The sequence below is a fragment of the Phalacrocorax aristotelis genome, chromosome 4 (assembly GCF_949628215.1).
Source record: "Phalacrocorax aristotelis chromosome 4, bGulAri2.1, whole genome shotgun sequence".
In the NCBI taxonomy this organism is placed as follows: domain Eukaryota; kingdom Metazoa; phylum Chordata; class Aves; order Suliformes; family Phalacrocoracidae; genus Phalacrocorax; species Phalacrocorax aristotelis.
This window is the reverse complement of record NC_134279.1, coordinates 15,747,058-15,774,835: the sequence shown is the minus strand read 5'-3', so window position 1 is coordinate 15,774,835 and position 27,778 is coordinate 15,747,058. Positions and strand designations below refer to the sequence as shown.

The 27,778-nt window shown below is 40.1% G+C and overlaps 1 long non-coding RNA gene across 1 annotated transcript in view; it reads right to left on the bottom strand.

The window, feature by feature from the left end:
• The window catches only part of LOC142056915 (uncharacterized), a 191,399-nt gene extending 169,238 nt beyond the window's left edge, over window positions 1-22,161 (bottom strand). The window contains exon 1 of the long non-coding RNA XR_012660470.1: window positions 22,063-22,161. This is a non-coding gene — a long non-coding RNA (uncharacterized LOC142056915). The remainder of the gene's footprint in view (window positions 1-22,062) is intronic.
• Between the last annotated feature and the right edge of the window lie 5,617 nt (window positions 22,162-27,778).

Sequence of the window (27,778 nt, the reverse complement as noted above, 5' to 3'; positions counted from 1 at the left end):
ACCCAAATCTGGACTCTACACGACAAACAACATTAATTAATTGCAACAGAATCCCTGTCACTCACCAGGCTGCATTTTTCCAGTATTTAAGCAGCTTCATCTAAACTGTGAACCTAGCTTCATTGACTAAAGCATATTTATAAATGAGACTATCAATTTTGCTAACCCCAAGTCATCTGAAGCTGTAGGTCCCACAGTGACTTTCTGTACGAAGGCTGAGCTTCCTCGCCACTGCAAAATTGCTGGAAATTAAGGTGCCCTATGCAAAGGGATTGAAACTTGTCCAGTAATGGAATTCAATGCAATATTAACAACTTCACTGGTCCTTTCCACTGTAAATATACTGGAATGTTGCTGCAAAACCAGCAGTTTTGTCTAGTGAACCCTTGGACCAAATTATAATGAACACACGGGCGTTATGCCCATAGACCCAGCCTGCAAACAATAAGAGCATTAAGCTAATTCTTTGAGATTTATGTCAGACCTATCTGCCTTCTACACATATTTTATAGGCATTTGCAATAAATTAACTAGTGGAGGCCAGCTGAGTGGCACAGAGACAGTATCATGCATAGCCAAGTAGAACAGGGTATATTGCAGGACTGGTTATTGCTCACTGAAATGATAAAGTCTGGAGCTTCAGCTGTACAACTAGCACGAAGTGGGGCAACCACATCACAGGGCAGCAACATCTGCTGTGTGCTCATTGACTACATAGATAACACCATGAAAGATATTTCCTTCATAAGCAGCCTCAGGAAATACAGGTGAGGAGCAACACTAAGATCCTACATTAAGTACAGTGGCATTACTCCTCCAAAGATAGCTTTGAGTGAAATTGAATTATTCAATTTGTGGTTTTAATTTTTTATTCCAGTTTTGGTCATTTCACGGTGGGAAAGTAAAGATGACTTAATGTGAGGGATAATAAATGTTTGGTTTGTAGGAAGGAGAGACTATTGGCTTGAGTCATGCTATACCCCAAAGGTTTTTTCTTTTGAGTCCAACCCAAAAGTAGAGCTCCTAGGATAAATGTTGAATTGTTCAGACATGAAAATCACAGCAAAAAAAAATTTGTCCAGATATCTAGAGCTACAGGAATTAACCCACTTCTGTTTGCACCTGTTTCATTTGTAATCTTGACAATTAAATGTAGTTTGTGTTATTTCTGCTTTATAAACATAGCTAATATTTCTGCTTTTACGGGAAAAATGCATAGCTTCATCATCATCTCCTAGGCCAACAGGACAGCAGTCTTGGGGGAGAAAGGATGGCTAGGATGAGGCTCACTGTTGACATCATTTAATGAAGTAATATGGTTTTCTTCACCGTGTAACAACTGTACTCTGAAATTGTCTTTTCAATGGTCTGCTGCATATTACACGAACCTTCTATTTTTAGCCTTTCTGCTTTCCCATATTCCTCCAGACTTTTTTTTTTTAATCTCCTTGCATTGGCCTCCAGAGCCTGTTTGGAGCAATATTGTGAAGCAAATGACCAGACATAATGACTTTCCAAGGTCCTTGTGATTCCTTATTAACATTCAGTTAGCATTAGTCCTGACTTTATTATTGACTACATTGAATACACAATACACTGACCTCTGCCATCTGCAACTAAATCTCTTCCTGCAGATCTATCAAAGTGATTTCATACACAGAGGAAGCAGAAGAAAACAAAGCAGTAGCTACTTATTTTTTCTTGTCCCGAGAAACTTTAACACTCTGTGGGAAAGACTGCTTCCCCTCTTGGTGTTTACAACCATTAGTACTCCATGCTTTTATTGCTGTTGCTAAATGCTGGAGCATCATCTCAAAAATCCAGGGAAGAGAGGAAGTACCATACAAAACCCCTCATTTTAAATTTAATCTTGGTAGAAGCAAAGTAGTGAGAAGAACCTTAGCAAAACCTTGTTTTAAATACATGCCTTTACGTTGCTTGTGGAAAAAAATATTTAAGTTACTAAAGTGTTGTAGCATTTTCAGGTACCAAGAAAGGGTACCTTTCCTGTGCCACAAGAAAGTGCACAACAAATAATATTTATTCCACAAATATCTAGGGAAATTTTTTTCTATTTCTAATGTACATAGATTATTTTTTTCATTCCTAAAGGCAGATTGCTGCACACAAAACAGCACCATAAGGAGAAAACAAGATCATCCCTGTGGTAAACTCAGGTGCAAACCACAGAAGGCCCACTTCAGGCATGTCAAGGAACTTAGTACAATCCACAGGTAGGCATTTCACACCACTAAATGTGGACAAACCTTCAGCTTAAGCAACTGAGAATTTAGGCAAGACATTGGAGAGCCAGAAAGGGCACTCTGAAAGCTTGCTAGTGCAGAGCTACCAAGGGTACTTTGTTGACAAGTTTCATTTTATGAGGAAACAGATCTGGCAACATTTTTGCCAGAAAGGTTGGCAAAATAGTCTCATGTGTACACTGACCTGAAGAGTTAATCCTCTATTCTGAACACAGGAGGCCAGAAGTCAACCTGCTCTGCTTGCTTGGTTCACGAGCAATCCCTTCCAAGACCTACAAAATCAGATACAATGGATGCTCACTCCCCACCTCTACTATCACCTAATCAGTTATCTAAATCTATTCCTTGAAGAGCTCATGTTCAAGTAAAGCCACATCTTTGCTTCCAGGTTACACATGGAGCTCAGACATGAGATGCCATCCTCCTCAGCCTTCTTAGAAACTTAGGGGAAAAAAATCCTTTACAAATCTCCATTAACTATCCTAAAGGAGGAACTTGTATTTCATTGACTGTAGTTTATGCAAATAGGATCAGAGGAATTAACATATTGGAAGGAGCTGACATTTGTCCTGATATATTGAATCGTTAGCATGACAGAATCACTTAAGCTGGATCCACTAACATCAGGTTTCCTCTCATTATTGACCCCTGCAGAGTAGGCCTGACAAGTGGAACTGCTGCAAAGTTCATTAATAATGTGAAATAAATCAATTGTTCGGGAAATACTGAAAACAGATGACACTGAACTCAGACTTTTTGCAAATTCAGCACATATCAGTTTCCATCAAGGACACCAGTTATAACAACGTCCTTTTCTGACCTATATTCAGGAGCTACACTTTACTCCTAGGCAAGCTTGCAGGGATATTGGGAAAGGAGCCATTACTGGAATAATGCCCTTCACTGGGTAATGAAAAGCAATATTATCTTACACATACCGACACAGATACCTGTAGACATTTTAGCTTACTGATTGACACCCTCAGCATGAATTACGGGCAGGACACAAGCTCCAGAGCCAGGACTTGTTTTCATCCAGAAGGAGCAATGAAATACACCTTCTGACTGACTGGCCAGGCTACTTTTTCCAACATAAACACTGCCTAAGCTAACAAAGGCATTTCTACTTTATAATCTACAGAGGTAGAAAAGTCTATGCTCAAGTAAAAGTTATAAGAAACAGATATGTTGTAGAGAAAACTGAAAATCAAGTTCCCTTGCTTGTGTTACTACCAGAATTTAGAGGGCCAAATGCTCTGACCTTCCCTTCCATCAAGTCAAAACCATAAAGCAAGTAATTGACTTGATCAATGCTGCTTTTTGTTGCTCACACAATGTCCATGAACAGATTGAGATTTTCATTAATATATTCATGGTTCATGTTTAGTCCAGTTTTGGATAATTTTTTAAACCACTTTATGGAGATGTTTAATTTGTTCTGCTGACCACAAGCTGGTTGGCAATATTTGACACATGGTAATTAATGCAGAATGCATCTGGAAAAGCTATTGTTGCATGTCACATGGTGTTACTCAGCCTTGGATAAGGTGAGATTAACTCAGGCAAAGCATAAGAGTACAGAAAAATCTAAGTTATAAGAGATCCTGAGACAAAATGCTGTTAAAGTATAGAATCATTTAACAAAATAATAAGAACTTAAGAACACAAGATTGTTCCTTTCATGGCAAATACACACTTACTAAAAAAACCAACTTCTTGGAACAAGTTTAGGCATTAGGTGATTTTTATGAATTCTCCTTTAATTTATGATCAGTCTGTGTTAGTTGTTTATCCAATGTTTTTCCTCATACATGTAGGTACATGCAGGAGTTTGAATCCAATTCTTCTGTAAAACCAATGAGGTCTTTTTCGAAGTTCGTTTTCCCCAGCAACTCTTCGCAAATTCTTTTGTCACATAGATGTTACAGGAACACAAGCTCAAACACAGCAAACTAGCAACAACAGAATTAAGTTTTGCTCACTGAAGTTTTTGCATAACATTCAGTTGTTGATCTTTTCAGAAGAAGAGTCAAAAAACAATGATCATGTGAAGTTTGCTGTAGGGACTAAACAAATGCAATATTTGATCACAGGTAGCCATGAAAGAATCGCTTTCAAATTCTGTTTTAAAAATTACTATTCCTGATTATGCATGATGACAAATTAAGGTTGTGGCCAAAACCTGCCCACCAACTAAAATTTTAGGTTTAGGACTAAACAGCATTGCTTTCCACCTTCAGAGCACCTACAGAGCTTTTAATGTGCACGGAGCAGAGCTAGTACAATTGCTCTGCACAATGTAAAACACAAGCTGGAAAAAAAAGGCAGATGTGTGAAAAATATTTGAAAGTGCATCTTAACATTTAGATGCAATATAAACACTTTCTTCAGAGATTCAAGTCTTAATTTAAATTATGCAGACACCAAATAGTGTGGGCAGTGGGCTTGCACCCACTAAGGAATCAACATCCTGGTAATCACACTTTCAGGATTACACAGTGCTCTTGGGAATCTCTGTTGGCATGCTCACAAAAAAAAAATTTTTTTTTTTTTTTTTTTTTTAAGAGCTGATCTTTTGCAAAATTAGTCCCTGAAAACTGCTGCATCAGGAAGAGAGTTGCCAGCAGGTCAAGAGACATGACTCCCCTTGACTCAGCCCCCGTGAGAAGCATCTCAAGTGTCAGGTTCAGTGCTGGGCTCCCAGTACAAGACAGACATTCGCTTACAGCAATGAGTCCAGCAAAGGCTCACAAAGATAACGAAGGGAATGATCACATGAAGAGAATCTGAGAGCTGGGACTGTTCAGCCAGGGACAGGGAAAAGTTATTACATATCCTTTCCCATTTTTTCTTTATACTTCTCTTTCACCTCCAGTATTTGTATTTAATTTCATTTCTTCCTGTTCAATTTTGGGCTTTTCCTCTGCTTCTCTTTCCAGTCTTCCAGTTTCTCACAAATGGAAGCAGAGCTTTCAACTCGTGAAAATTAAAACTCAGCTTCTATGTATGGGAGTATCGTCATAGATTTAAACAGTAAAAGTAAAACATTAAAACATTAAAAGTAAAGAGCTAACGTGCTTATCCATAACGACACAGTCCTGCATGGTTACAAAGGTCTTGTAAACCTTCAGTCAGATTCTTGCTCTAAACTCCAAGCATGGCAAATATTAACATCAGGAGAATTTGTGAATCAAGACCTGAAGCCACAGCTTTACTACAGTTGCCACTAACTCGCAACATTCTAATGCAAAGCTGGAAGTTGTGTATGAACATCTACAGTTGCCTTCCATGCAAGTATAGCAAAGAACTTGCAAAACACAAAGGCACAATCCTTTTTAGTTGTAAAAGGAGTCATTAGGAAGTAAACTGTCTCGTGCTGAAGGTCACACAAGCAGCTGATAGCAATACAACCCAGGAGAAACCCAACTTCTGTAATCACTACATACAAAAACATTCTCTCCCCCACACCCTCCAGTTCTTTGGCATATTATCTCTATCTGAAGGAGTCTGCAAACAGGCCTAGGATCACATCACAACTGATGATTATGCTGCTGAGAAAGTGTTCTTTTGAGCACAACAGTTACTGCTCTTGGCCTTTTCTTCTATAACCTTACACTTGCCAAGGTTTAAATTACTGATCCTGTTATTTCTGTTCTAGCACTTTAATTTACCATCCCCCCAAATTACAATTATGATACTGTCAAGACTGTTGTGGTCTCCATCATGGCCTTTCAGTCAGATTCTTTTCATTGGTTCATCATTCTTTACTCTATTGATTACTTTTGTCAACATCTTTCCTCCAGCTTGTATGGACCTGATGAGGACAGGTAGAGCAAACACTGCAATGCAGAGTCAGCTGTTTGCTTGCAGATTTGAAAGGCAAAGCATTCCAGGAAGGTACACTGAGTGTTCAGCCAAGTGCATGAGCTCCGTCAGTGTGTGATATAGAGAGCATCCAACTATCTTACATCCTTTGTGATGAGCAGAACAGGAAGGTGCAGCTAAAATTCATCTCTTATTGCCCTCCTGGTATTTTGATATTATATGCTGTGCCTCAGACATTTAAGATTTGCATGTCTTCATCACACACTGCTTCCTGAAACTTGTTTATTTTAGAAAAGCTTAGACTTGAACACTCCGTTCCAGGTGCTTGAGTGTCACTTAAATGGGAAGGTAAGGCACATAAGAAGGCTGGACTGGGACCTCTGCAATTGTCTCTTCTGACACATTATCCTGTATAAGAAAGGTCCAGATCTGTCCCACTTTTATTTCTTCTCTGTTTGGCTATTATTGAGATACAGATCCATAAACTAATACTTTTCCTAGGTACCTGTTTTTACATCAATTCCCAAGTCAGAATGAACCATCACCACTGTTATATTATGTTTATAGGGCCATACCATTCACTTACTACCTAATTATGTCCTCTTTTCCAACTAGGCTGCCTTCTTGCCATACCAAAGCCTGGACTAAGTATCTGAAGTATTCTTTAACTGAAACACAAATAACTATTGCAAGGATCACTGCAATTTATTCCTTTAATAAGTATTTTAGGAGACAGACTTTTCCTTGCACCTGGAATTAAACACATACAGCTGAAGCTTTCTGTTGAGCAATGCATCATCTTTTACTTCAGAAACACTACCCAACTGTGCCAGCAGTTCACCCTTTCAGAAGCAGAGGTATTTGCTCATGCGTTTGTTTCATTCAATTTGAACCACTGTAATGCCCTTTTTGCCAGTCTCCCTGAACACAATTAACAGACTGCAGCTGGTACCAAATGTTGCTGCTGGGATTCTGACTAGCACCAGATGGAGTGAGTGCATAATTCCACTTGTCTCCATCATCCACCGGTTGCCAGTCAAATTTCACATTAGCTTCAAGGTGCTCTCCCTGACCTATACAGCCCTTTAAAATCTTCAATCATGCTTTCTCACTGACATGATAGTCTTTTATATGGTTTCATGCCACTCTGCTGTAGTGCAGTAGTAGCTAAGTGTTCATGCGCCACAGGAACGGCCATGATAGAAGAGCCTGAATAAAATATAAGGGGAGAACAGCAGCAGAAAATGCTTTCCTTCTTAATAAATCATTTTAAAAGAGTTTAAAAAAAGAATTTCTATTCAAAATATGAAAACACAATTGGTTGAGTATTACAGACTTCAGCAGATGATCTTTACATCCCTACAGCCTCAAATGGCTTCAAACTAGAAAAAATCTAACTAAACTTGCATTATTCATATTTATTAAATATATTCATATTTATTAAATATGTAGTTTGATTTCATATGGATTTCTTTTTACTGTTGAAGCATTTCTACAAAAAATTGAAGCACATAGTATTAAAGTACTTTCTGCCATACCACTTTTGCCCTGTGAGTTCCTGGCTGAACGCCTCACGGATGCTGCTGTTTGGCATGTGCCTAGGCAGGAGATTCATCCTTCCCTTTCAGGTTGCTACCTTGAATTTATCACCTGGATCATTAGGTCACATGGCGGAGGAAATACCCCACAAGTATCTCAAAACCAGCTTACACTCTTCACAGTGGAAACAGGTAGAAGTTGAGATTTTGCATGGTTTGTGGAACCCTCAGCTATCCACTCCATATCAGTACAGCAATGTCAAAACACAACATGCTGCTGACAACAGCCACTTGTCAAAACGTACATTAAAAGCTCAGGATTGCTTTATCAGAAAGCAATGCAGTTATTTCTCATCAGCATCTCATTTTGTCCAAAACTGAATGCCCCTCAGCCAGCACTGCTTGGCCCTTCATTTGGAGGAGAGAGTCCCCTTCCAACAAATGTACACGTGCATCAGGTGAAGGGAAAACAGGAGAAGGCAAGGAATAAGTAAAGGAAGCACAAAGCTACCAGGACATCATTTCAACCTAAATAAACCCTGGTCTCACCACAGCTCAGCATCACTATGGGAAGTAGCTGTCTATCTAGAAACTAGCTTGTTAACAGATTTCCCCAATAAACTGCAAGTGTAATTATCTTCTTTTTACTAAGGCTTAGAGAAGGTCCCACAGCAAGTGAGCAGTACCAGTGGAAATCAGACTTAGGGCTTTGCATCTTAAGCTGCTCCTTGACCAAGTAGGTCATGTTGCTTTCCTCACCACTTAAATATGTGGGGTGTGTGCAATTATAACAGGCTAATTTCATGCCCAGAGTAGCTCAGCTATGAGAGAATGGGGCAAGAAGGCTAGGCAAAGATCCCAGTGGCTTCTATTAGCTCAAGAAGCCTTTTTAAAAGTACTCTAGTTAACTAGAGTCCGCAGTGGTGTAGCAGTTGCCAGGTTCTGTGGGGCTAAAGCATCCTAGCAAAAGTATTTCAGGGGTTTTGAGATTTCTTTACAGCTGTAGTTAAACTGAACCTGTTTTGTGGAACAGTCAAATGCCCCTCAGCTTCAGTGGGGTTTTGTACTCAGTTATGAATCTTAGAAATGCTTGAACTGTCCTTTTTAATCATATAATGAATACAAAACAGCTGCCACAATTGTAACAGTTCTCAGAGTGTTTCAACAACTGGCTTGAGTTAAGGCTAGTGCTCCAGACACTCAGCAGCTGCCTGCCACTTACACAGTTGTCTTCTCTACAAAAATTAGTGGCAGCCATCCATTACCCACTCACTAACACAGATGAAGGATTCCTCATGTCCAGAATGGCATAAACCACCAACTGTATTTTGCATGTGAGAGTAACTCCTTGCAGGTCCCCTTCAAAAGGGGTTAAGTAAACAATCCTTCTTTTCTATTTCTCAGATTTAGTTGGTTTTATAGTCTATGTAGTTAATTGTGTTATTATAGAAATGGGAACCAGTTTTGCTAACTAGTTTTACTATACCCCAGGCCCATCTTATATACCAGAACATGCTGTTGCTTCCATTTTTCCCCCTCACTGTATTTTAAGTAACTAGTATTTTTAAGCCCCTAGAGAATGGTTTTAGTAGAGCCAGTTATAAAATGGCTTTGCACCATAAACCACGTTCACAACGACAACCAGCATTTCAGAAGCAGCAAGAAGGAAGGGGTAACCCTGACTTGTTACTGGGTAAAGCCACCAGTGCATCATGTTATGCCACTAGGCACAGAACAGCATGGTACAGGACTGACCAAAGGAAGCCTGACAAAAGCATGGAAGGGAACTTTGTAGGAAATAGAGGAACACAAGAGGGAAAAAAGGAAGACTACAGTCCAGAAGGTCTTCTGTGCAGTGCAGGGCCAAACAGCTCCCTGCAGCATTGCTCACATAGGATCTTCTCAAAGCTGCTGAAAAGGTCTCAGCTCCTCTCGCATTAACTCCATCAAGACTCCTATGACAGACAAGCTGCTGCCATATGGCAGCTCCACCACCCTGTATCTGCTTGCAGCAGTTAGAAACACATCAGGGAGCAGACAAAGCTGAGAAGGCAAAACAGGGAGTTTCACTTGACCAGGTCTAGCATTCTCTCCAGTTATCTGGAACAGATTTCAAAGCTACAGAACAATTAATTCTAATTTAAGCCAATGTGAAGGAAACTTTAAATTGTCTTAAGGCTACAAACACAGAAAAGGAGAAGTTAAGACTGAGGTATAAGCCTGGAACAAGTCCCACTGGAAACTGGTGCACAAAAATAAACAGGCTGTGTATTTAAAAGCACAAGGCTGTGTGCTGAGAAGCAGGTGTTCAAGCATTCAAGAAAGCTGCATTTACTTCATTCCCAGATAAACATGCCACTGAATATAGTGAACAGCATCCTCAACAGCTGCAATGAGAATGCGTAGCTTTTTAAAAATCAGGACAATCTGAATTAACACAGGGTTAAATCTAGTGTCCACAGACTGAATTTCCTGCTGTGCTTTGTTACCTCATTGTAGCTATGAGCCCGTCCACCCATTTCACCACAAGCATCCCCTCATCCTGTACCTTTACCTTCCCTTAATGCTTCAGTTTACAGCTTCATCTTCTTTTAACCTTCCTTGAGGAAAGTCTGCTTCTCACACAGAGGTGGCTCTCTGCTTATCTTTATCCAGCAGACTATTATCGGCAAAACCCAAAAAGACAAATTCATCCTTTGTGCTGATGCAATTGACTTGTCATCTACTTTTACAGCTAATTAGCTCTTTAGTAGATGATGGTGGATGTCAGAGGTCATCTGATAGCTGATCCTGCTAAACTGACCGTAAATATTTCTTTCCAATTGTATGTGATTGCCTCTTACTGCTACATTCTCTCTCAAATTAACACGGCACATTTAACCTATTTATTCAGAAGGGAGAGTATTAAACCTGGATTTAAAAAAAAATGACAGTTTCATAAGGCACAAGCACTCAGAACCAAAGCTTTCACTGAAGACCTGACCCAGGAGCTGAGGATACAAGTGATGTCTAATCAGGCCCTGGTAACAGTGGTCTTGAGCCATGTTTTCTCCTGGAATTTTCAGCTTTTATTTGGTGTTTAACTGACAAGGTTTCTTGTCTTCATAAATAGAAGTACTTTTACAACAAGATTACACGCACATACAACTATACCTAAAATCCCAGCAGATAATATTTTTTAACTCTGTATAAAGTAATTTCTGCTGCAAAGTAAGAAAAATAAAAATCTTCATACTTAGAGTTACCAGCAAACAAAGGACAAAGTTTTGTTTTTAAAAAATGGCCCCTTTTTCAGGACATCAAATTTCACTAAGCTGAAGTTATTGAATCTAAAGGACCTAAACATGCATACAGTTTTAGGTAAAAAAATATGAAAATTAAATACTTAATTGGTAAAACGGACCAAAGCAGTAACAACAGTTTTCACCCAAGAAGTTTCCCACAACATTTTTTCCTTACTGCATTTGAGGAATACCCAGAAAGGACGTAGAGAATACCTCAGATACGGCCCTGCCTAGCACTTGGCACCTGGAGTGGGCTTTGCTGCAGGCTTGCCCAGTGACCATTTCAATAGTATGCATTTTTCCAGGATAAAAGAGAAAGGTTGTTTGTGCTTTATGGCAAAGATACATCTTCGGCTAACAGGAAGGATGATTTCCAACATCTGTCTGTGAGCTCCCAGCACAACCCTGAGAGGCAGCTCCAGTATTTTGGCAGCTAAGGGCTTCCAAAGATGGCCATGTTACAGGCAATAACTGTTTCCTGAGAAACTTCCTTATACATATCTTTAACAGCAGCATCACAGGGGTTTCTACACCTCAAGCACTTCCAGAAGCAGTGCTGAGGCACAAATGAGTACCATCAGGCTACCTCTAAATAGCACAAGGGAACAAGGCAGGGACAAGAACAACAGGGAGCCCTTAGGCAGCAGGGGCCAGGCAGGGCCAGGGCGGCAGGTAGCAGGAGCCCCTTGGGGCCAGGGAGGCTGCTTAGGGTAGGCAAGGCTTGCTTCTGCACAAGTTAACACAGCACCATATGACCAGCAGGACCATCACAGCTGCATATTTCTACAAGAGACTACTCCATCCCAATCAAGGGGAGCTGTGAGCATAAAGAGCAGGAGATGGTACTGTGGCTCCACAAGCTGTGCTGAGCAGCAGCTTTCATTTAATCAAACGTTATCTCCAGAAACCACAGCTGCAGCTGAGGCCTCTAAGAAACACAGCTTCTCCTGGGAGCCCTTTGCTCATGCTTCAGTGAGAACATCAGAATATTTGCTTTGGGTTATGTACCAAAAGTTTAGTTTTGTACCTGGAATCTCAGTGTGTGGAAAGCCATGGTCTGCAGGGTGAGGGAGAAGGACCAGCACTAAGTAATACCCAGCTCTCCAGGATCATCAGGAGCTCCTCAGTGGAAACCCCTCCTGTTTACACTGCTTGGATAGCTTTATTCGAATACACAGCAAGTTCAAGAGAACACGATGGGTAAAAAAAGGCAAAATTACACTCCTACATGCAAAAGACAGAGGAGGGAACACCTATAAGACACCACATGAGCTATGGGCTGCAGTTTCTAGCAGTTTGAGGGAGTCAAGTTCTTGACACCAAAGCCCCTCCAGGCTGTTTTGTGCCACTAGACGATACCTGCACAGCAAACCCCAAACACAACACATCTTTTCAAGCCTTCCTTGGGCCTTACCTGAATACCTAAGTAGAATTATAGAAATAGAACTAAAAATTAGTTATATTTCCTGTAACTATTGGTTATCAACCTTGTTTCTATGTACTTAGTAGAAAGTATCTTTTTTTCAATAAACACATTATAAAAAGCTAGTTTGTCATGTGTTTTTAGCTTGTCTAGAGCTTCAGCAAAAGTTTACTGCTCCACCTCTTTCCAAAATGATTGCCAGGATTCCTACACAGAATATAAAAAATTTCTTTACATTATCCATAGACAACTGTCTTCATCTCTAAGCCTGCAATTAAAACATCTTCTCTTTGAGCAAAGGGAATACTAAAGCCTCAACCCAAGCAGCCTGAAACAAGCCATGCAATTTCTCCATGGCACAGCATGCCTTCAGAGGCTGGGGTACTCACGTTCCTTTTCTGTGATTCAACTTTACGTAAACTGCCTTAGTTCAGGGACCACCTCTTGCAACTGGCCTGGCCAAGAGGGTTATGCTGCTAGCCATCTAATTTTAAGGTAAATTTCTTATTTAACTGAGGACACTACTCATTTTTTTGTTATTGTTTGGGGTGAGAGGGAGAATCTTGTGCAGTGCTGCCTCAATATTTTTCAGCTGCAGTCAAAGTAGTACCAGACAAGATTCAACATCACTGAAAATTTTTCCCTTAGTTTGATGTCCCAACTGCACGGCAACATATAGATGCTAGTGTGAAAAGGACAGCTAATTTTTCAAGAACATTTGGAAATATACTTACAATATCATACTAGCGATGTATTGCTGGCCACAGTTAAATAGCTTTGGAAAACCTGTTATCAAGGATAAACTACAAACATTGAGATATTTATGAAGTTAGAAGGGTTGTTTCTATCATCTGCTAGAAGAATAAGCTTGAGCAAAAATTTTAGCTTCAAACATCACACAGCCAGAACACCCACTGTTTTATACAAGTAATGCTTTAATATTAGAGACTTCTAGCATTCGCAGCTGTCTTCAGTGGCAATTGCTTAAAAATCATTTTGCTATTCTTTCTGTATTAAGAAATCAATGCCCCTTTTTTATCATTTATCTATCCAAAGATCCTTCTAATTTATTATCCGTTCATTAATGTACTGCCTACTACCTTTCAAGATCATTAAAGAAGTTAAATATCTTAAACCTTCTTCCTCAGCATTTTGTCCCTTAGAGCTGTATTGTATATACGTGATTAAATTCACCATACTGTTTCAAGTCTGATCACCCCTCACCTCTCCTCATTTGTTTTTAAGGGGATAAAATTATAAGGTTGGAAAACCAAATTTTAAGTATAACTAATAATTTCTTCTAGAGATAAGTCATCCTCTATTCATCAAGCCCTATGCCTTCTCTTCCTTTCAAGCAGAAAGAGGCCGTAAGATATTTCTAAGATTCCACCAGGATGCCAGAGCCTCTCTGACCTAAGTTTCCCCGGTTACTTTTGTGTTCTGCTTCAATAGCCATCTCGGTGAAACAAAACAGGGCCCGTCAATAGGATCATCTCTCCACAGAGGGGATCCAGCTCTGTTCCTTCACCTTCACCAAAACCCACATACTTCAGTCTTCTGTATTTTCTGTCCTCAGCCGTGGGCATTCTCCACCAGACAAGGTGCCTTAGAGATGCTGTGTGTCAGTCCCCTCTGCCAGCTGAGCTAATGGATCTGTTTCGCTAGTTTAGCATTTCAGTGTGGTGATTTGCATGTGATACACTGGCCTCTCCTTGCACATGTTTGTGCCAATACTGTATAATTACCGATTCTACTGTTAAGGGATTTTTCTTTTTACGTCATTATACATAACACCAGTTCTGAGCTGTGCTGATGCCCAAGTCACTTCTGCTTTTTTCACATTCCTGAAGATGCCTTTGCAAGCTGAATTTGTCATTCACAAGCAGGCCTATTTCTATATGTAATTCTAAACACAGAAAGCCTCTCACTTCATGTCAGCAAGACTTTCATACAGTTAAAGAGTAAAGACCTTTGCCTTAAATTAGGAATTAATTCAATGAGGAATGATATGGCAATTCCTTCAGCTATGGATAAGCTATATGAGTTTATCACTAATAAACTACAGCAGCATAAATGACTGTCACATCTGATTAAGATGGAATTTCATCTGACTTAATTTACACACTGCAGATCTAACTACTTCTTCCTCCATATTATTTCCAACCATTAGACACACTCAGAAACTCCCTCTGCAGACAGTCCATCCCAACTCCCCAGCAGAGTCCATTAAAACATGAGACTACTCTCTGACATTTCTCAGAATAAAGCTGCAATTTATTGCCAAACACAAGATTAAATGTTTAGCTTTAAGAAGCAGCTTTAGTCACTGTTAAAAGGAGGATGCTTTAGTGAATGAGATGCAGCAAAGCCAAAGAACACCTTCCGAAGAGCTGGCTGCTGCCAGGGTAGCATGCCAGCTTGTTGAACAATACAAACGTCCTGTTCTCATTTCCACCCTGCAACACACAGTCTGTCACTACTGGTCCCTATCTGGCATGCCAAACGGCAGGAAAAATGACAAAGTTATGTTGTGACAAACAAACATCAGCAATCCTCAGTTTTAACTTGCAGGCTGTCTGGAGAAGATGAGAGGTAACATCTGGAAAGCATGTCAGATCAGGGTGAAGGCTAAAAGAAACTGCTCTCTTAACTGGAATAGGTTCGGTTTCAGACTAGGTGAAAGAACTACTGTTGATACAAGTAGCTGGAGGACTGTGTTCGCTAAGTTTGAAGTAACTACCCCATCCCTGGGGGGGGATGACTTAAACTCATCCTCACTATGGCAACAGCAGGGCAGAGTAAGATTTACAGATGGTACCTCCTAATTCTGTACCTGTCAAGGTAAACGCCAAGGCATCAACTTCAGTAACACAGGGTCAGGCAGAAGCCAAGACTTACTGAAAACTGAAAAGGCAAGCAATAAACAACAATGGTAGAGGACTGACTCTACCAGCAGATATTACAAAAGTCATTTGGAGCTAAAAGAAATACTGTATTTAAGATCAGTTATTACTTCAATTAAATGAGGTCAAGGATCATACAGTATCAGTCAAGATGCCAGACTATGTCACTTCCTTTAATGCTCTCCAACTTTTTTTTTTAACAATACTTGGCTAGACAAAACTATATCATTAACTAATTGGTATGATGTATTCCTTTAACACTCAAGCTTCTGTGCTTGGCAGAATATTCATAGCATTACAAAAACTGTTTTACCAGGAGTAATTTAGATCTAAATATAAATTAGAGATTTAGAACTGAATTAAAAACCTTATCAGTGGTGGATTTGTAAACTGTGATGTGATGTTTGTTTTTTTTTTTTAAGGTAAGCAAGCCTCATTTTCATGTTTAAGGTACATCATCCACACACACTTAAGTTTAGCCCTTTATACAAACTAAGGACTCCAGTGAGGCACAGCTCTTCGCTGCGCACTGAAGAACAGCAAGCACACACTTCTGCATGGGAGTTGTCCAGGGAAGGAGCTGCAACACAGTCATTGCAAGCATCTCACTGTTGTTCAAAGAGCCACCTGCTACTCAACTACCCTAATGTACCCAAATCAATTAATGTCGTCTCACAGCAGTGACGGCCAGGTCCACCAGCCTGTCTGCCAGGAGTGCCATGCATACAGTGTTTGCCTTTTCCTTTCAAGGAGTACAGTCTGCTCTTCACTTAAGGAAGAGAATATCACTCTTCTGTGTGGGTCGTGGTGCAGATATCTGATGTTTTCAGCTGTTTCCTGCATTATGGGATATTTTCCACATCAACCTCACCCTCTATCCTGAATTCCCCAACATCTATTGACGAGACACACATTGCCAATTCTCAGTTTCATATACAGCAGAGTTACACTAAAAAGAAACAAATGCCACTACAGGCAGATTTCCCATCATTGGCAGAAACACTCAGCTCACTGATGCTTAGCATCAAGCTTGAAATTCTAGCCCACCTGCTCCACATCTGCTGTGCATCTATTTTGAAAGCCAGGGATGGCACAGGCAAGATCAATAGAGGTTATGATGGGAGGAGAAAAGCTATGAACAATAGATTTGTTTTACTACTGTGTATCCAAATACATGGGGGCTAAACCAGTGCAATCTGACTGAAATCTAGGCAGTGCTGCTGGAACATCAGCTCCTAGAAACTGTGGGCAAGATGTTTCCAGACACACTGATGGGTGCAAGACAAAAAAAAAAACACCACACAAAAAAAAGTAGAGCAAACAGTTTTTCAGTTTAGGATTATTTTAGTTCCTTAATAGTTTCTTATTAGGACTGGTTTTGTCCAGCTAGGGTAATTGTGTCAAGTTTGCACAATACAAGCCCCTGCTTTTGAGCTGCGGTGTTACCTAGGTGTTGCTAGTAAGCCTCCTTTATTTATTTTGGTCTTTGCTGTTTTTTTAAGCAGTACAGTAGAACGAGTTATGCTTTCTTCATGTCACAGGCCTCCTGGGCTGATTTTGTACACACAGAAAAAGAAGCTTCTGGCATTTTTCACATTTCAACCAGCAGTGGCTTGGCTGCATTATCAAAGCAGGCCTGGCAGATACACAGGACAGAGCATCCAAGACCCACCACAGACGCTGCCTGCACAAATGAACTAATAGCACAGATACTGCTGGGCCACAGCAAGGAGGCCAGGGGAAAATAAAAAACCTATGGAGACAGAGCTAGGCCACGGCTGTAAAGAATCTGCTTTTCTTAGCAGGTGCTTTAAGTTCCAACATCTGCTGGCCATATAAATCAAAGAAGCTTCTACAACCATTTACTTAAATGAATGACGTGAACATATAAATACACTGTAAGGTTTTCTCCCTATTACTATTCTTGGCATTGAACCCATATAGAAGCTTCGGCAATTTTTTTGTCCGCTGGAAAGGTAAGCTTATGGTAAGAAAAAAAGTCAACTGGTGTGTTGCTTGTGGAAGAATTCTCAAAGATTTTTTTTAATAAAAGACTTTAAAAAATAGAGTTCTTCATTTATTTTAGAATAGAGTTCCTTCCTACTTTTAGCTTTATTGTATATTCAACTCCCAGAATTGAGCCCTGATTTTATTCAAGTCAAAAGTAGTTTTACCAGCTTCATTCAAGAGGATTTTGCTTCTATTAATTACATGACACATGAGAAAAAAAGCAAAGCTCACATCACTTCCAGTTGAACATCAGCGGCTGTCACGTGTGACTGTCACATGTTTGTGTTATTATTTGCCACCTAAATATATGATTCAAGCAAGTCCTTATAAAACGGACTTTCTGTTTTACAGCTATTCACTTATCCCCTCTATTACAGAAGATGAGCTCCCCACACCTTCAACTGCCCCTTCCTGCAAACCCTTACAGAAAATCCTTATTCTTGTTTTGAAGGTCTCATACTCTAATCGCTATCCTGGCAAAAGTCTGTCTGCTGAACTTTTACACTTTTAATAAAAAAAGACATTTCATTCTTAGGGACTTAATTATGTGAAAGCCATAACTAAGCTAAAAAAAGTGTTCATTATAATGTTGAACAATGATTACTTTGCAGCATTCTCCTCCTTCCCCCCTCCCAGTAATTTTGGGGTGCAGTTACTTACATAGCTTTTGTACACTATGCAGCCTCTCTGCTGACATGACTTGAGGCAAACCACTTTCCAGTCATCTCTGGCACAAAAGGATGACTGGCTGCTTAGTCTCTGGCACTAAACACATCTTCCTCCATCTGATATTCACAAGGCCTGAACACAAACCCCATTTTCTGCTGGGCTTGTTTCTCCAAGACATAAGGCTATGTAGGCCGTATGTCCGAACCAAAAAGCTACAGTGAGCTATTCACTCAAGTTTCATGTTCAGTCCAGCAAGCTCCTCCAAGCTCACAGAGTGCTTGCTGTTCACTGTCACACTGTTAGTCCCATAGAGCAACAGCTTCTGGAGATAATACTGAGCACTTGGGTCTAGTCCTGCTGCTCACCACAGCCAAAGTAACTGGATGAAATTAGTGAGAAGAAAAGGAGATCACCCTTTGTACCAAACATCCTTTGTACCTTCCACTGGTGCCTACAGCAGTATTTCAAAAGAAGGGGAAGCTGATTTTGGTCCTACCTGCACCCCCCCAAAAAATCAGTCTGACAATATGAGTGCCAAAACAGAATATCAGCTCCAGAAGGGTTTTGGGTTTCATTGATTGCTTGTTTTAGCCACATGCACAATGTGAGTGCCACCCTACAGGCCCTTTGAAATGCAGACAGTTCCAGATATCCCAAATCTGCCACTCCAACCTCAGAGGGTATATAGTAGACAAGCAGTCCCACTTGGGTCCCAGTGACTTATTCATGTGGAGAGGCTCCTATCAGTTGGTCAGCGCCATGATTTGGCCTCATATTTGGTAGGCAATTTTATTTTTCTAGTGCATCCCCACTCTTCTTTCAGAAATACATAGAGGTCGGGCGTCTGAAGTCTAAAGACTATAATATAAAGGCTGCTGTCCTTTAGCACTGCCTTAAGAATGGAGACAATGTGCATTTTAACTGATTCCAGAAAAAATTCTGTCCCTCGATGAAGCTTTTATGTGATGTGGATAATCAGCCATTGCAGAGTGTTACTGGTGCCCAGCTGCTAGTCTACGGTGATTGCCTCTATTTACAGGAACATTCAGGCACACAGACCCTCAGCAAGTACAACAGTCATCCTCCAAAGCAAGTATTTCCAAGAGACCTGGTAAAGAGGGATCACCTGCTCCCTCTTATCATTGGACACTAGAACTACTACAACAGAGAGATACACCCATAGCTTAGCACCAAGTGCTCCCTCCTCTTGAGTGGGAAACCGCATAGCTTACAGGCAGGGCCTGTGGTTCAAGATCTAGAGTCCATGACATTTTCTGTCCTATTTTGCAGACAAAGTCACACATCAAGTTTCACTGACATGTTTTCAAATTAATAGCTTAATACCTTGGAGTTGTGGGTTAAACTCAGTGTTGGATGTTTCCTTGTTGTATCCTGTCACTGTTGAGAAATAATCTGTGCAGCCACTTGGACTGCCAAAGAAACATCTGCAAAAAATGCTGTCAGATATGCTGTCAAGAGTAATGGCTGCATATGGGAGAACAACTGCATACAGCCATCTACTCACAGAAGAGATATTATAGACAGATATAATCATGTTCATTAAAGCTCATTCATCCTAAGCAGTGCAACATATCACTTGGCCACTAAAGAACAGTTGATGAGCATTTTAATAAAAAGAATTAAAACTTATAAAAATGAAGGCCCAGGTTGAGAATGTCTATGGACCTCAAAAAAAAAAAATCACTTGTCACCATAGAAGATACCAGCAAGCGAGTCTAGAATGTACCCTAATAATACCTGTGAGCAAAAATTATATTTAGAGCAAAGAAGAAACCTGAACCACCTAAGAGGAGTAAAAACATGCCATATAACAGAGAAAAGTTATCAGACTTGATTTGCTTTCTTAGCTTTGAGCTTTTCTACACAGTATGTTTTCACCCTTACCCTATTTATTCATTCTAATATTGCAAGTGATCTGGAATAAAAATCAATGAGAATATTCCAAGAATAAAGTAAATAATGAAAAATAATGACACAGTCCATTCCTAAAAGACTAATTCCTTTTATCTTAGTCAGACCACACCGAAATATCATTGAACCAAAAAATTATAATAGTGATTGATAATGAATCATTATTGCCCTGGACTTAACATAGACCATTTTGCAATACATCAGAGCAAAAAGTACTATAAGAAGACTGTAGAATAGCAGTCAGTATTTAAATGGTACGTGATAGCTTTATAAAACAAGTGATGGATCTGGGAAAAAAGTAAATCCTTGCAGAAACTAATAAGCTTCTGTCTGCACAGCGGAGTTCACAAAATGGCAATACTGTGTCATTAGGCTGGCACGATAGCTGAATCACTAATACACCATCAGCAAAGCATGTGCAGAATGAAGTCTGTGAAGTCAGACTCCTGCTTCGTGCTTGGGCATGCTGAGAGGGTCTCAGCCTTTGCATGGAGCAGGGATAGCCATGCTAGACCGGAACATACTTGAACTGACAAAGCACTCCTTCAGTCGGACTCACATGGCTTGGCACCACCAAATAAGTAGCAGATGCCTCCTCCATGTTCAGGGCCTCTCTGCACCTGTACCATAAATAAATTAATAGATGCTGCACAAATTCAGCAGATGTCTTCAGAGCAAGGACTAAAGCAACTGCCCATGTACCAAAGATATGGGCTTTTCCACCTTAATATGTTGGTGATGCTCAGGTTCTTGGCAGTTCCCTGTGCGCTTTAGAGGAGGGATCAAGAAACCTGTGCTTACACCGGATGCATGCTCCATGTCTGTAGCCTCTCTCCAACAACTGTGACAACTGCTTTTACCACCAGCTTTCTTCCACCTGTCCCTGGTATCTCTTTCTCTGTCATCTTGACTATTTATTTGTCCTGCTAGGTTTGAGGTAGGGCAGAGCCTCCTCTGACTGCTCCTCAGATTTCAGCACAGAGCAAGTCCAAGCCCCAAGTGCTGCACGTGTTTCCAGCCTCTTACGCACCCTGCTGAGCAGCATGAGCACCACTAGGATAGGCAACTCTTCCTGAGCTGCCAAAACTAGCCATGATTCTCATTCGGGATCTATCACTGGAGCCAAAGCAATAGCAAGACTATGCCTGTGTATTACGTAGGCTGCCGTCCAGGAGTAATATGCTTTGGACCTTAGACTGATGTAATCAAAAACAAATACTGGCAAAGCAAATAGTTAACACTAGCAAAGTGCCTGTATTATCGAAGTCCTGAGCAAACAATGGCTAACAAAGACATTTCCTCCAAATAAAACAAGGTTAGATTAAATATTGAAAGGTTAGAACACAAAAGTACACTCCAATAATTTTGAAGCTAAACTGATTAGAAATAGCAACATACAATATCGTCTTTGGCCTGAAGGAGGAGGAACTTTATGAATAAAACAAGTGCAACCCATTGGTCTAAAGGGGAAAATATGTCTCAGGCCAGATACAGATAACTAAAAAGAAAGTTCCAAAACTAATTACATACAGAAATACACATATTAGGCAGTGTTCTGCTAGCATAAAACAAGCTAAAGTTAGAACACCTTTGTCTAGCTGAAATTGAATTATACTTTCCCTCCCCAAATCAGTCTAGTTAACATGGCCAGCTAGGATGTCATTCCTGGCTGGCTGCAGAAAACTGGGGCCTGTCCACAGCAGTTCAGGTTCAGATACAAAGCATATCATCATCTCCACCTTGGAAGAGTTCACAAGAAATTATGACAAGGATTTCTTTTGGTCAGGTGTCCCTAAGGCCCTTTTCTACTGTGTTTAATGTAAAACCAATTTGCAAAATTTAACACCGAATCTTAAACAGCCATTTGGAACGTTATCGTTTGTTTGGACAAAGAAAGGGAGAATCCCTCAGCTCCTGACTATGCAGAGCAGGAAACACAGAAGTACGGCACATTTTATTAATAGATCTTTGAGCATACCTTAAAAAGCATTGCTGGACGCTTTTCTGTATACAGATACACTCTAGTATCAGACTAACATTTCATAAGCAGATGGACTAGCAGTGCTTAAAATTATGCACTAATTTCTGTAAAGCAACTGCTTAAACATTAAAATTCAATTTAGTTATATTTATAAACACAAAGGGAAGAAATCTTCCCTGGTGGAACCCAGTGCATGGCATTTTGTCAACTAAGTAAATGAGTGCATTGCCTACCTTGCATGAAATCATTAGATATCCTCAAGCTTAGCACGTCTGAAGTCATGATTGGCTTTCATTTGCCAGGGCAGCACATGCAGAGTCGCTCACTCACGAGCGCAGTCCAAACTTACAGCACGCTCCACCCACATATGCATTCAAGGTCTAGAAGTTGCAAGAGTTATCATGAAAACACTGCTAGGATACTGTTGAGGTTCTCCAAAGCCTAAGCATGTTCAACTCGGATGCAGCCAAAGTTAGAGCAGAAAGTCCACTTCTCCTCCTTCCTTTTGGAGCATAAACTCAATGAATGGTCTTTCAACAGCAGAGGGCTGTTAAGTGTAGTGTTGCACATCACACAAAGCATCTCTATAGCAGTCTGTGATAGTGCCTACCACAGCGGTGTCACTGATTACAAGACGGCCACTTCTACATAGAAAACATCTATATCACTAGGAGAAAGAGAGGCAATTGACTTTAACCACTCATGAGAAACGCGACCGTTTCTTAAGAGGTCGCAGCAGTGGCTGCTGAAGTATTCTGCCTACCTCACAACACAGAGCAGACGTACCCAAAAGCCTGTTCTGATCTGGATCCAATTCATAAGTAGGTTTTGCCAATGTCTTGCCATATGGACACACAGGTGGTTTCTCTTACCTCATGAAGTTTACAAGGTGAGTGCCAAAATAGCATATTTCCAGAGAGAAGGGAGGGTGAGGGGGTGGGGTGTGGGGTAAAATCCTGTCAAAAAAAATTAAAACAGCAGAAAAAAATATCAGAACAAGCTGCCTGAGCAGAGTTAACTAAATTAAAAGGTATCAAGGCCACACTATTAGCTATAGCTCATTACTACAGTGTGAAATCACATTGTTTTGCCATCAGTTTCCTGTTCTTGCCACTGTTCACTTGAACGACCTTGGTCAAGTCACCTAATACCTGTTCACAAGCTTCCTATCCTTAAATTAAGGACACCAACCTTCTCCCATATGCACCAGACTTATCAGTACAGATGCCATCTTCTTAGAAAAGCGGGTACCTCTGATCATGCTAGCAAAAAGTTTTAGATTTTGTCCAGCTTCACTAATCTCTAACAATTTTTAATATTGCATCAGCAGTGAAGTCCAAAAACTACCATAGGTCTCTTCCTCACTTCTCCCCCAGTAATAAAACTAAGTACTCAGCTTAGTTGAAATACAAGATTAAGGAAAAAGAACTACCCCAAGTTTAAGCTTTGCATAAAAAAAAAAAAAAAACACACACAAAAGAAGGAGCTTTGGGTGGCTTAGGAAAGAACTCCAAAATCTAAAACGATACTTGAGAAACCCTAAGATAAATTACATGGTTGCCATTTTTATATCTCAGAAAAAAAAAAAGCTCTGTAGGGGAAAAGCAAATATGTTTCTTTCTCCTCAATTCTTGGCTGGATTAAAGGGGCATACAGAGCAGTGAAGCGGGGAGAGCAGTCTGGCTGCTACGAGCCATTTCTATACAGTCCTCACAGTCTGCAGATCCCAGAGAGACTCCACCACATTTTTCGAAGACCTGGGGTGCCTACTTTACTATTAGTGCCCTTGGACACACGCTACCCATTTCCTACCTTTGAACCCATCTCTCTCTCCTCATCCATTCTGGGGCCTGCAAGGGAGCATGTCTGCTCATTCACAGCTATAGTCCTTTGAAGTTCCATTGATATTCAAACCTTGTGGAGCCTTCTGAATCATAATGGCACCCTCAAACGCAACTCAGGCCACACTACAAATAAACTTGCTCTGGTGAACCTGCTAGTTGCTTCAGTGTGCTAACGTCAGCCTACCTCTGAGAAAAGGGCTCAGCAGCATAAGCATTGCAAAAGAAAATAAAATCCTCAGCATGGAGCCCCGGAGAAGAAAAACAGTGAGACATTTAAACCTAACCATTTCTTTTTAAATACTTGGGTGTTCTTTATAGAGGGAATTTCCCCCTCCTCTGCTCCCCCACCAGAAGCGTCCAAAGTGTTACTCACTTTATTTACAGAGCTTTGATGTGACCCTCCAAATTTTTAGTTCAGCTTTTTGGAATGTGAGGGTCAACTGATTTTCTCTTTCTGGGGAAATTAGACTGACTTTCATACCACCATTTATTCCAAACAAGGAAATGCATGGAGGAATCCTACTTTAATTCACAACAGTGTTTAAAATCTCCACCATCACAGAGTTTAGGTACCCTACACCAACACACATACCTTCATTGATTATTTTTACATGCAGAACATGTTTGGCCACTGCAAATGAGCAGCATCACAAGATCCGTTTGCTCTCAATGGTCCAAAAGAAAGTGACATCCCTCCTGGACAGAAGTTGGGATCATCACTTTCTAGTGGGAGAGAGATGTCTGTGCAAAAATAGAGAGCCAAGAAATAACTGGAGTCCATGATAAAAGTCAAGCCCAACTTTCAAGTTGTGCCCTCAGAAGCAATGCCTCCGGCCAAGAGGCCATTGTTGGAACCATGCTGATCTGAGCAGATTTTCTGCCCACAGGTAGTGCTGCTTCTACATGATGGATTCCCACCCTTCAGTTAACAGTAATTGCTCTGAACTGCATCAAGTACATGTTCATGGCTCCTGGCATTTCCATTTATTTATTTTTATTTACTGACGTCATCGGCTGCTGCCTGAGCCATTTTTCCCAGTGGTTACAGCAGCCTCTCAAGTATGATGTCTTTCAGTGAGAGAACAATTATAATGGCATATTGAGTGCTTATTTGTAAAAGCAATCTTAGTCTCATTAAAACTTTCTGCAGTCATATCATCCAGAAAGATCAGTCAGGGACAAAAACAAAAGCCTCTGGTATCTACTAGGATTTGAAAGAACAAATGCGTCTGACCCCAGAGTCTGATGAACCATTAAAATACAGCTACAAACCTAGGAGCTGACTCTGCAGAAGATTCTTGACTTCAAATCTTCCTTCTTGTTGGAAAGCATTGGAAATAGTCAAATACAATAGGCTTTGTGAGACATAGCATGGTGGAGCACTGCCTACGACCATTTCATATTCCCTAATACCTCCTCTCAGTGACTGTGCCTACAGAAGCATCCCACACAGCTGTGTCAGACTCATCTCCCTCCCAAAACCAGGAAGGCAAAGGGAACTGGAAGAGTTTGTGCCTGCAGGCTGAGGTCTTACTTGAACTACATTAATCTACAGAACGTCTGTTTGTCTAGCTGACCACAGCAAATACACACACAGAGAAGTCCTTTGTATTGTAAGCATATTTATAATGTGTATAAATCTAAGGTCAGCTATTCCTGAACTGGAAAAGAAAAAAGTATTCCTTTCTCTAGTGGCTCATCTTACACAAGCAGCACAACATAACCAGTTATGCAAAGAGTTCATTCCTGCACCTTCCTTCCAATTCTCAGTCCATTTCCAATCAAATAGCACTGAAATAGGTAATCAGGTTAGTTCCTGCCCTGTGCTTTGAATGGGACACACAGTGAGCAGGTCATTAAGAGATACACTATACCCAGAGCTCATTATGCCTTACAAGCAGCTTACTGCATTAAACTAATCTCACCTCTGATATTTAGGCTATCTTTGCATAATAAAGTGGCAATCAGGTACATCAAACAAAGGCTACACAGGGGCAAAGCAGTTCTTATATCATCAGAGCATTTTCCTACTTAACTTACTAGACAGAAAAAACAATATCCACTTCAAGCTGTGAGAGAGGCATCAAGCTGGTCCCTGCCCCAGCAAACATGTGCGTTAGCAGCATTAAAATAATCAAATAATACAGTTTTAACTATGACTTCGTTTCAGTGCATTTGGTATCCCTCTGGTTAAGACTGAAGCTGCAACAACATGAGCCAACATTTTCAGATGTCTTATCTATACTTAGTTAAGCATATAAGTGAGCTCACTCTGCATTTGTTCTTGATACAGAGTAAAATGCTCATTCAGATGCTTGCCTTAAAGACAACAGCTAAGATACATAACTACTCTTCTACCTACTCAGGAAAGAATAGAAAATAGAATTCCTTAAACTTAAATATGGATAACTTCCTGTTTTTAGAATTCCCAACTTCTATGCACTTTTTGCACTTCTTGTCTATGAAGTGTAATATTTTGTGTTTGATAAATATTTCATAATGACATAATTTCTAAAATATGTACATTTTACATATATGAAATTCTTCCCTGTAACTTCACTATGAATCACTGGCAGGTGTAGAAAATTAAGCTGACTACAATACTTGCATATTTATACAGAAGATACAGCGTCATATTAAAACTCACTTTACCACCCTAATCCATCCTATTCTATCAGAGTGTGTGTATATAGAAATACACATATATGTGTATAACACACATGCACACACACTTTACTATACGTGTTTCTAGCATTACAAATAGTTTATCATCTCGTACCTGTTCCCTGAGAAAGAATTTCAGGCCTTGAAACCTGCAAAACCCTTTGTGTGCACTTACTAAGTCAGGTAATGTGTTGTACATTCATTAAGTTTTCCTGTGAAGCAGAGTAGGAGTAACTGGCTACGCTCTCTACTATAGTCTGGAACATCTAGAAATACAAGGTTTATGCAGAAAAGTGACCAGTTCACATGCTTTAAAATGCATCCATATTTTCTCTCCCTGCATTATCCCCTGTAACAAACCATGACACGTTTTAGAATCAGGACAGCACTTAGTACAAGAAAAACCCAATGATCTTTTTGCTTTGGATGCAATTATCATATGAGCCTTCAATGAAAAGAGATCCTAACCTCATACACAGTCTTTTCCAACTTCCAGAGAAACCTCAAGTACTTGACCTTCCCATGTTTAGATACCCTTGTAAATTCTTAGCTTAAATGTTAGAGTTGACTCAAAAGCTCAGTTGTTCTATTCAAGCTCTAAGGATATTTTTCTTCAATCCTTTGAAGCTAGTAGATGCAGGGTTTTTTGCTTAACTTTAATAGTGAACTATAGTTTTTGCCAGCTCTTGGACAGGGTTTTACAGTAGCCAAAAAAGCTTAAGACCATATTCCTTTGTACAGCTTAAAGTGTGTAGAAACTAATGATAAATGCCAAAGCATTGGTAAACAATTTACGACAAGGGCTGGGCAAATAATTAACATGACTCGAATTATGAGGGAAGTGACTGTAACAATTGGAAAGACATTTAAAAAAGCAGTCTTATTTGTTCTATTGAGAAATACACAGTAAGTTAGACAATCAACGCAAGATGAGAATCAAGTAAACAAGCACATTCTTCAAGAGCACCAGACTTAGAGGTTGAGAAAAGGCACAGAGCTTTCATCAAGGCACTTTAAAGCAGGAAGAGAACTTTTTATGGTACATCATTTCAGGGACATCCTCCTGTACACACTTCTCAATATAGGAGTTTTGCCACGGACACCAATAGAACAAGGATGATTTCCCTAAAATCCAATGGCCTTTCAAATGAAGTTTCAGTTAAGAGAACAGACAATACTACCACCTGTTGTGTTTGCCTGCAATTAACAAAAAAAACCCTGAAAAACAAAAAAGCCAAGGAATGGCAAGCACAGCTCCAGTTAGACATAAACATGTATCTAAATTCTTCATGTCTATTTCCTCTTAATGTGCTTTTCAGGACACACTAGTAAGCTTCAGTTTCAAAGAAATAATTTATTTTCATTTTCATATTGCCACTAATCTAGTAAAGGCATTCAGGGCCCTGATCCCACAGAGATTTAAGCACGTGCTTAACTTGCA